General features: G+C 42.4%; 1 pseudogene; it reads right to left on the minus strand.

Annotated features, from left to right (window-relative positions):
* Positions 1-7,224: 7,224 nt before the first annotated feature.
* LOC101654273 overlaps positions 7,225-11,473 on the minus strand; it is a 33,952-nt pseudogene continuing 29,703 nt past the window's right edge.

Below are 11,473 nucleotides of genomic sequence, written 5' to 3' on the forward strand. Positions count from 1 at the left end.
GTATTTAGGCCTCTATAAATGTCCTTTGCCTCCTGGTTCTTTCCTCTATTTCCTTTCTACTTCCCTCTTGTCCCACCATCATGTTCAGCCTTCACTCGGGTTTCGTAATTCTTTGCTGCTACATTGCCCTTGATTGAGCCCCACTAGGCATCCTACAACCTTCTTTCCATTGGTTTTAGTTCACTTGTTGTTACCTTGTCCCTGGATTGGTCTCCCCTCCCCATTCTTTCTCCCACCTCCCGTTCTGTATCCCCCTGGAACCATTGGTCCTGTTCTCTTCATCTCTGAATTATTTATCCTGCCTATCTTATCTAGATAGACATGCAGAGACATTAATAAGTGCAAAAACCAGGCAAAGCCAAATAAAACAGCAAAGGGAGTCAAAACCAACAAAACAATAACAACAACAGCAAAAAAAACCAAACACAAAATAACAATAACAAAAAGAAAGCTACTGACAAAGATGGAAAAGCCTATAAATAGTTCCAGGTCTGTTTATTGGCCTTTATGAATGTTTTCCAGTCGAGAGACTGCAACTCTTTACAAAAATAGAAAGCCTCCCCACAAAATACGAATAACTCACAACATTGGTACAAGACATGAATAGACAACTTACTAAAGATGACATCCAGGTGACCAACAATCACATGAAGACATGCACATGTTCATTAGCCAAAAGAGAAATACAAATTAAAAGAACAATGAGACACCATACCACACCAACACTCTTAACAAAATAAAATAACAGAAAATAATAAATGCTGGCGAGACTCTGCAGAGATTGTAGTGCTCCATACATTGCTGGTGGGACTGCAAATTGTGCGGCCATTATGGAAAACAGTACAGCACGTCCTTAAGCACACGCACACACCTGATGCTCCTGCAATCTCTCTACTCGGTCTATCCCCTAAAGAAAGAAAGGCAAGCAGACACAGACATACCCATGTCTACCACAGCAAGGTCTGTCGCTGGTGCTGTTCCTCTCAGGTGACAGTGAGTGACAGAACGACGAAGCACTGCCTGGTCCTGGTCCCGCACCAGCCTCACAATGGTGCTTATGGTGGAGCCCATGATAGCCCAGTGGGAATCTATCTTGCTGAAGGCCTTCCGTTTGTTTTGTTTTTCGCTGCCCTCTACTTTACCACCACGTGTCTGTCCGTTTTCTTACCATAGTGACTTGTGTGATACTGGAAGTTATGCCACTGGCATTTCAAATACTAACAGGGTCACTCTAAGTCACCGGTTCTCAACCTGGGGGTCGCGACCCCTTTGGGGTCGAACGACCCTTTCACAGGGGTCGCCCGATTCATAAGAGTAGCAGAATTACAGTTATGAAGTAGCAATGAAAATAATTTTATGGTTGGGGGTCACCACCACATGAGGAACTGCATGAAAGGGTCACAGCATGAGGAAGGAAGGTTGAGAACCACTGCTCTAAGTGAGCAGGTTTCTGCAGAGCTTCCCGGCTAAGACTAGACTACAAAGAAAGGAAAGGCAGTGAAAACCTATGGATGGCAAAAGGGTAGGAAAATGAAAACTCCCGTCTGTGGAGGAATGGAGAAACCAAAGCTGGTACACACACACACACACACACACACACAGACACGCAGTGGAATAATATGATGCATCCTCAAAAAACCAATGATGAGTCTGTCAAGCACCTCAGGCCATGAACAACATTGGAGGACTTCATACTCAGCAGGGTTAGTCACTCCCATAAAGATACATATTCTACAGCTCCATGATTATAAAGGAAGAAGGAAAATACAGTGGTTTTCACACCGAAGGAAAAGAGTATAAAGACTATGACCAGGCCAGGGGAAGGGCGCGGGGAAGGGAAGATAGAACCGGTGAGGAGTGGGGAGCTGTTTGTGGGATACTGTGACCATTTTGATGAGATGGCCTCTGCACTTACATATAACTTTTTTGGTATGTGTTATATTCCACAAATATAAGAGGCGAAATGAATAAAGTTACAAGTTAAGAGAGGGAAGAGAAGAGACACAGCGCAGAAACGGCCGCAGCAGTACAGAGGTCCAGGCTGGATAAGAAGAGGACGTGGAACAAGGGTCATCATTGCTGATATCAGATGGATCCTGGCTCAAAGCAGAGAATACCAGAGAGATGTTTGTTTGTGTTTTATTGACTATGCAAAGGCAGATGATTACATGGACCACAATAAACCATGGATATCCTTGAGAAGAATGGGAATTCCAGAACACTTCATTGTGCTCATGAGACACTCATACAAGGATGAAAAGGCCATTGTGGAAACAGAACAAGGGAATACGACATGCTTTAAAATCAGGGTGTGTGTCTCAGGGTTGTATCCTCTTCCCGTACTTATTCAGTCTGTATGCTGAGCAAATCATCAGAGAAGCCACATTATATGAAGAAAATGTGACATTAGGGATTGGCGGAAGGTGTGTTAACACCTGCAATATGCCGATAACACCGCTTTGCTTGCTGAAAGTGAGGAGGAAAATCAAGGTTTGCAGCCTTCGGTATGGATTACAACACAATGCACAAAAGACCACAATCCTCCCAACTGGACCAATAGGTAAGAGTTACAGTGAATTTGATCATTAAATCATGATAAATGGCGAAAAGTTTGAAGTTGTGAAGGATTTTGTCTTGCTTGCATCCACAATCAGTGATCATGGAAGCAGCAGTCAAGAAATCAAAAGCCAAGCTGCATTTTGGTAAATCTGCTGCACACGACCTCTTCAGAGCATTGAAAAGCAAGGACGTTCCTTGGAGGACTAAAGCGCACCTGCCCCGCGCCCTGGTCTTTTCCACGGCTTCAGATGCATGTGAAGTTACACCGCAAAAAGGGAAGACTGAAGGAGAATACGTGCGTTTGAGCTGTGGTGCTGGAGAAGAACACTGAAAGTACCATGGACTGCTGAAGGACAAACGAACCTGTCTTGAAAGACACACGGTCAGCGTGCTCCTTAGAGGTTAGGATGGCAAGACTTCACCTTACATACTTTGGACATATGCTCGGGAGATCCCAGTCCCTGGAGAAGGGCATCTTCTTTAGTAAAGCAGAGGTGCAGTGAAGAAGAGGAAGTTGCCCAAGGCAATGAACTGACATGATGGCTGCAACACTGGGTTCAGGCCCCGGAACTACTGTGAGGATTGGGTAGGACCGGGTAGTGTTTCGCTCTCTTGTGCATAAGGTCGTTGTGGGTCAGAACCAACTTGGTGGCACCTAACAATAACAACAACAGCCTTAAAAAAACCTTTACCCGTCAGACCTAAACACTAGTCTGAATGTTTATAAAGGGAAAAGTAAAACTGAAACGGATTTAAATTCTTTTGCGACACACAAGCTAGTTTCAAACCAGATAAATAAATAGGTGTACAGGAACGGTTAAAGGAGATCATGCGGGGTTTTATTTTTTTTGAAGCATTAAAGATGTGCCTATACATCTAGAAAAAAGTCAGAAGAGATTAAAATTAAACAGTCTTAAAGAACCAGTAGGACATCACCCCATGGCAGCTCCAAAACGAAGCTGAGTAGTGGCAGAGTACATAGAAGGATTAAAGGACCCTTGGTAAGGTTGCATTTGCATGGGAGCACACTATTTTTACTTAAAGCATGTTTATTGGGGTTGCTGGTGGAGATTATGGACATGATACTAAAGCCCATCTCCCACTTGGGACACTCTGCCTTTAGAAGCATTTTTTTAATCCTAAAGGAAATGGAAAAACCATAGAAACATTGAAACAGGACAATGGCATGATCATCTAGGCATTTTAGGAAGAAAACTTTAGCAGCAGTGTGAAAAAAAAGCTTTGGCAAGACTGACACTCCTGTGGTATATTAAAGTAAAAGCCTGAGGTAGGCTGAGGGAGGAGTGGAAGAAAAGAGGGATTGAGTAAAGTGATATTTATGATACAAAAAGATCAAGACTTGATGATTATCTAGATCTGTAATGTGAACCAGTGATGGCACCGAGTTGCAAACTTGAATAAATGCGATGCCCTGGACAGGAAGAAGAAAATATTTGGAGTTCATAGATCATCAGGATGGAAACAATGGATTCAACTGGAATAGTTGATTCTAGATACTTCTGGCAGAGACTCCAGGGAGCATTTTAAATTACAGATTAGGTGCTGGGTAATGGGATCTGGGCTTGATATTAAAGAATTGGGGATTCTTGAGGTGTATGCTGTAGTTGAAAGTAGATAAATTTCCCAGAGATTTGGTTACTATACTTAATTTAATTAGCAATGTAGAGAAGATAATCATAATGGATCATAAACACAATAATCCCAAAAGATGAGAATAAGATCAAAGAAGGATCTTGTTTTGGATGCAAAAGTAACAACCAGAAAGTAATGCTGCGGTCTAACATCAGAGCCTTTACATCTATTACTGACATTTTCTCAACATTAAGGTCAGGGATCAAAGGGAAAGGCTGGACACCCAAAGGAGAAGCGCTATTGACCTGAGGTTGGTGAACGTGAACCAGGACTCTTTATGAAACATGTAGAAAACTTCAACAGCAAAAAGTCAAAGAACTCAATTTAAAAATGGGCAAAGGACATGAACAGCCACTTTATCAAAGAGGACATTCAAGTGGCCAACAAAACATACTCATTATCATTACTATGATACGATTAAATTAAAAAAAACACAAAACCTTTGTGGGAGCTGGGTAATTTTATGTCAACTAGACATTCATGGCCAGGGGTGGAGTCAAACCTGTCAATCAAGTGGTGGCTTGATGACATTTCCTTGGAGGTGTGGCTCTTTGTATGAGGGTGAGAGACTCTGAAAACTGCCCTCTTTCTCCCTCTGCCCATCCACCTTTCTGCCTGCTGGAAATCTGCCTAGCTCTAGGGTTGGGCCATTTGGGCCACCTGACCCTGAGTGCTCCCAGTGTCTGCCATTTTCCCACCAACCTTGGATCCACACGACTGCACCCAGCAGCTTTCGATGAGCATGCTGCCTGGTTCACTTTTCTATGTCACTTGCCTGCTGCTAGCTGAGTCTCAAGGGACTTCTAGACCAACATTGGACTGGGCTGGGATGTCTTCTTGATATATAAATATTTCATGCTATAAAGCTCTTTCTTATACATATATGAGTGTCACTGGACTTGTTTTCTAGACAATCTGGCCTAACCCAACCTCATTAGCCATTAAAGAGATGCAAATAAAAATTGTAGTGATATACCATTAACCCTGCTAAAATGCCACTGATTTAAAAACAACAACAACCCACAATCATTTTGGTAAAAGAAAGCAACACATGTTGTTGGGGACAAAGGGAGATTGGAATCCCAGCTACTGCTGGTAGGATTGTAAAATGGTACAACCACTATGGAACACTAGAAATAAAACCTGCCTTACGATCCAGTAATCCCACTCCTCAGTATATATGATGGAGATCTAACAGATCAAATATACTTGTGCCTTGGTTTTGATCCCTCTACTTTACCTTCTCCCAAGGACAGAGCTTCAGGAATATTCTGTAGGGGTAGAGGTAGGGGTAGGGATAGGAGTGGGGTAGGCATAGGGCTAGGATATTTTAAACAGACTTTCAGCCAATCATCCTTTTACCTATACTTTCAGAGGCCCCTATTGTCCTCCATGTCCTGGAGCATTTGAAGGTCTGTAATATAATTCACTTGCTCTTTGTCCTACTCTAGACTTTAAATGTTGCTTTCCCTGGGGTTCTGCTAAGTCAGTTGCCATTAGTCCATCTGCTTTCCAGCTTCCAATATTTTCATCCTGTTTTCTCCTGTTCTTTGTGCTTTTATTTACCTTTTTGTTTGTTTGTTGATTTTTTAGTAATCAAATTTTTATTACAAAAATCTTTGCAAAAAGTTCAGCCTTTACTGGGAGGCATCCTCTCAAATGGGTTCAAGGACAATCTGTTGCTTCTCTCTGAAAGCTAACCCCCCTTCAAAAGAGAATATTACACCAGAAAGCCCAGTATTGCCTTGTTAGCCTTCATGTGTGGCAAACAGTCTGCATACTTAGAAACACGGAAATATTACTACTACAGCCTTTCCTATATACTACATTCAAGCCAATAAAGAGGAACCAAGTGATAAGAAAAAGTAGGAATCAAACAGAGAATGCGCCTCATTATTGAGTAGGAAATTCACAAGTTCTGCCAAATTAAATACGTTAAGGATTATAATTCTTTGCAGGTATGACTGGGAAGTTGGGGAGAAATGGGTAGCTAATAACAACGGTATAAGAAAGAGGAAAATGTTCTAAAATTGATTGTGGGGATGTGGCAATTACATAATCTCCTAACAACTTGGAAGGGGTGGAGTCTAGCTTGTCAATCAGGTCGCAGCTTCATGACCTCATTTGGAGGGGCGACGGATATAAATAGCTCACTGCAGACCAGACAGGCACTTTCTGCTTGTCTCCCTGTTAGACATTCCTGTTGACAAGCCACATGGGGACACACTGATGGAGCCAGAGCCCTGAAGCTGGAGGAGCCACTTGGAGACCCACACCAGCACTGAGAGGCTTCCACTGATACTGGATCCACAAGACTTTCCACCCACTGGCCTGTGATCCTCCCGCATTCAGCATCATTGTGTGTGTTGCATGAATCTGAAGAGGAATTTATAGATTGGGATCAGACATATGGGCTAATATCAGACTTGTGGACTTGATCTAGACTGGGCTGGGATGTTTTCTTAATGTATAATTACTCTTTATATAAAGTGCTTTCTTATACACCTATGAGTGTCTATGAATTTTTTTCTCTGGTCAACCTGGACTAACACAGGTGACGATTATACAGCTGTTCTTAATATGATTGAACTCTTTACTGAATTGCATGATATATGAATTACATATATAAGCAAAATTGTTTTAAAATATATCATTCTACTGAGGATACGCACTAAATAAATCCCATGACAGCCTCATTGCAGCTGTTTTACCTAAACTGGAGCAGTGACTGTCCTGCCATCAGCCATAAGCTAATGAGCAAAAGTAACCACAGCTCAGAAGTATCAAGCTGATGAGGATACTGTATCCTTTTTCACTATCACATTCTTCTCCTTTTAGTTTCTAAAGGGGCTAAACCACCGTGTTTTTTTAGGAATGAAAACAGAAGGAAATCTAAAGTAAAGAAATAAATAATAAAAAGAAAACAGGGGACCAAAAAGAAGCCAATATCCATCCTGGAAGAAAAGGTAACTCCATCTCATGATAAACTTTTGCTTCCAGACAAATTTCAAATCAAGACTCTCCAGTCTGATGATAGTTTTTTGGGACCTGGGATCAGGTGCTCAGAGACTATCCGCTGAGGGTAGCCAGAAGCATGAAAAATGATACGTAAATGGGAGAACAGTAGCTTCTAGGGATCAGTTGACAATTGGTACATTTTATCAGAAGACGGGGTTGCCTTGTTTTATTAGAGAAGGGGCTGAGTTGGGGATTCAATGACAAATCTCTCCCATGTGCTGGTCTATAGTAGCTTGGACAGCTGTGCATTGGTGACAGCCATCATCGGCATTCCTGCTTGCCCTTTTCAAATGTTCAGGACCCCTTTGGATACCTGTTGATTCCTATGACAGGCAGCCAAAGTAGCAGTGACCATTACCTGGGGAATGGCCCAGCATTTGAAGATACTTTGGTTTCTAAGTCTTGAAAGGTAGGGATGATATCTGCCACGTGGTGTAACATATGGGTTAGAAGTTCATTCGGACACTGGACAGTCAGGTCAATGGTCTCTGTTTCAGTGAAATCACCTAACTTTTTAACATACTTGCTCCAAACTTCTCAAAGCCAAAGTTCTCTTCCATCTTGCTGGTCTTCCAGATAATCATGAATAATGTTTTTTTCTGAAGAAACTGTCCCATAGAGTTGGCAAGCTTTGTGTCTTCACCAACCACAGAGTCTTCTAATCATGAAGCCAAGAATAGACCGCAAAAGCCAATTCCTACCAGCCCAGCAACATAGGGACAGTACTTGCCCATTCCTGTTGAAAAGTCATGTCCTAATCCCAAAACTCTGCCACCCCAAAGCTCATCTTCCAGCAAATGTCACTTCAATATTTCTCAGCCAGGATTCTAAACTCAAAAGAGAGCACTTGTCAATCTTTCTCCTTTGCCCTCCATGAAGCTCCAGTCTGGATCAAAAAATCAAGTGTAAGAGTTGTGTAACATTGGGACCTTCCCCCCCACCCCCACCCGGATGGTCATATCATCTTCACCAATGTCCAGAGCACCAAGAACCAAATATAATATGGCTTTTGCAGCTCTTATAACAATCCATACACCAATTGTATCAATCATATTTGTGCATATGTTGCCATCATCATTTTCAATGCATTTTCTCTCTACTTGAGCTCCTCTTTTTTTCCCTCCCTCCCTCCCCCCCACTCGTGAACCCTTGATGCATTTATAGATTATTGTTATTTTCATATCTTACATCATCTGCTGTCTCCCTTCACCCACGTTTCTGTTGCTTGTCCCCCTGGCGGGGGAGGGATAGAGACACTTATCATTGCAATCAGTTACCCCTTCCTCCCCCTTCTCCATCCCATCTTCCCTCTACCCTCATGGTATCGCTACTCCTATTACTGTTCCTGAGAGGTTTATCTGTCCTGGATTCCATGTGTCTAGGGCTCTTATCTGTACCAATATACATGCTCTATTCTAGCTGGATTTAAGATAGAACTGGTTCATGATAGTGGGGGGAGAAGCATTAAAGAACTAGAGGAATGTTGTGTGTTTCATTGGTGCTATACTGTTCCCTGGCTGACTCATCCCTTCCTTGTGACCCCTCTGTGAGGGGATGGCCAATTGTCTACAGATGATGGGCTTTGGGTCTCCACTCTGACCCCCCTCATTCATATCAATTATGATTGTTTGTTTTGGGTCTTCTGATACCTGATCCTGTCAAAACCTCATGATCACACAGGCTCCATAGGGTTTCTGAAATTGTGTTTCTTCTGCAGAGCAGCTAGTGGATTTGAACTGACAATCTTGCACTTAGCAGCCCAATGCTCAACCCCTTGTACCACCAAAGTCCCTTGTGTGTCCTTTAATAGATCTATCTTTTTAGTAACCAAAATCTAATCATGGAATCCATTTCAATATGTAACAGGATAACCTTTTCTATTAAATGCCTGATAGAAATATTGTGTCAACTTTTTTAGTTTTGATTATCAGTGGTTTGCCAAACATTAGACTGATGGTTCTTCCATAAATCTATAAATTTTGTTCCATAATGTCATCACTTCCATGAGATGATCAACCAGTGAGGGATAAGGGGAATTTCCTTGGGGTATGCCCCACATTTAATATACCATATATACTTGAGTATAAGTGGACCCAAATATCAGCCGAGGCACTTACTTTTACCACAAAACTGCATTAAAAATGTGCTGAAAAACTCAGCTTATCCATGAGTCTATATGTATATGAATGTTCGAGCAAAACTCATGGCTTTTAGGGAGGTCCTTCATCTGGCTAGTCATCATATGACCTCTGGTTCTTAGGACCTGAGCCAGCAGCCTCCCATCTGACCTGCCCGTTTGGGGAGTTATCAACTCCTGCAGCCCTGTGCATGAGCCAGCCTCCTGTCTCTGTGCAATTCATCAACCCCCGGAAACTCCGCAAGTGAGAAGCAGCCTTCAGTCTGAACCCTGACCCCATGGACTTGGGGTTGTCCGCCTCCAGGACTGTGGGAGCGGTTTCCGTGCACTCGCCACTGGGTTTGCTTCGCTGCTTTTGCTCTTCTAGAGCATCCAGCCCGAGGCGGCAAGACCTTAATTGCGAACGGCAAAGCACGTGCATTCTTTTGTAAGTCCTGTTCCTTGTTCCCCCCAAACTGAAGACCAAACTCACTGTCACTGAGTCGATTCCAACTCATAATAATGCTGTGAAATTAATTGTTCTGAGCTTGCTAATGACCCCATGTGGATTTATGGATTTCTTGACAGTTGCAAAGTATGTTTTATTATTTATTACCCATGTAAATTCCTGAAATACATAGGCTTCTAGAGAAATCAACAAGATGTCATTCATGTATAATATCCCTCTGGTTTTTAATATATCAAAGTTTTTACTATCTTTGTAAGTAAGTCATAGTCAGCTGTGTACACGCAACAGAAGTAGAAGGAAGCAAATGTTACAAACTGTGACTGTCCATGTCCCAGAGACGTGGATGTTCTTTGATTTACGTATGGCAATGTCTGGAGCAAGGACCCTTGTCATCATCCCTCCACAATGCTCACTTGAAGATAGGGCCAATATTAAAATGTTTGCTTCTTTAGGAAGCTATTTTAGTTCCTTTTTTATCCTAATTCTGCCCAATTGCTCTATTCAAGTAAAGTCATTTAATCTCCCCTGTTCTAATTGATATTTTAATTATCCAGTTCTTTCCAGCTGCGTCCACTCTAGCTTTTTGTGAAGAATGGAGAGCTATGCTTTTTGTACTTGAATGATAACATTATTGATGTGGTCATTTTTTCTCTCTCTCTTCTCAACGGAGAGAAAGAAATTACCCACCAAAAAGGCCTCTGCTTCCTTAGTACCACATAGGAAACATTTGCTTAACTGTTCCATTTTATTAGTCTATTAGCATCTTAAATACTATACTAACTTTCTATGCCATATATATATTGCATATTGGTATTACAATGATTAGGTGTCAGCAGCCAACCAAAAGGGAGGCTGTCTGAACCCACCAATCACTCCATGGGAGAAAAGGTCAGGCAATCTGTAAAGATGATAGGGTAGGAAACCCCATGGGGTCCTTCTCCATCCTAGAAGATGACTGACTATAAGTTGTAATGGACCCAAAGGTACACAAAGGTTCCCATAAAGCTTGGCTTTGGGCTTGAGCCCAGGCCTCATTTTGACTCTCTTGGCTCCTTGATCCTGTTCCTGGGCCTCCAGAGACTAGATCCTCTGTGTAGTCCCAGATCATTCCAAGCTGATCTGAAAAGGCAGTCATGTGGCTGGGAGACTAGCCAAGGAGTTTCCATCAAGAAAGCCTGTCTGTTGGATCTCCTTTGCTGTAGAGAAACAGAAACCAACCCAAATGAAGTTGGGCAGAAAGTGAAGTGCATATGGATAAAAGCAAAGGGCAAGAACACAGCCAGGTCTCAGGGACAGTTGCAATTTGCACCACTCTTGTTGTCTTTGTTCCATCTCTTTAATTTTGGCCAGTCTTCATGGGAGAAGAGATGGCTGAAACAACCTCATTCTTTACATCCCCAGCAATAAAGATGCCAATCCAGCATCCAATCCAGACATAGCCAGGTGTCTTATTCCAGATTTCAAATGTTCCAGAAGAGTCACTGAGTAGCCAAGACAGAAGTTGGGGGTTGAGGTAGTTAGTTGATTGTGCCAACCTGGCCGATAAACTCAGGTGGGGTTAATTGAAGGGCAGAGGGATAAATGGCTCAGTGAGCCTCTCCTTTCTAGTTCTCAGATCTCTTGCTTTGTGATGGTCGCACCAGGGTGCAGCTGCCTTA

The sequence above is a fragment of the Echinops telfairi genome, unplaced genomic scaffold (genome assembly GCF_000313985.2).
Source record: "Echinops telfairi isolate 266 unplaced genomic scaffold, ASM31398v2 ScPeMD7_3533;HRSCAF=4204_0, whole genome shotgun sequence".
Classification (NCBI taxonomy): domain Eukaryota; kingdom Metazoa; phylum Chordata; class Mammalia; order Afrosoricida; family Tenrecidae; genus Echinops; species Echinops telfairi.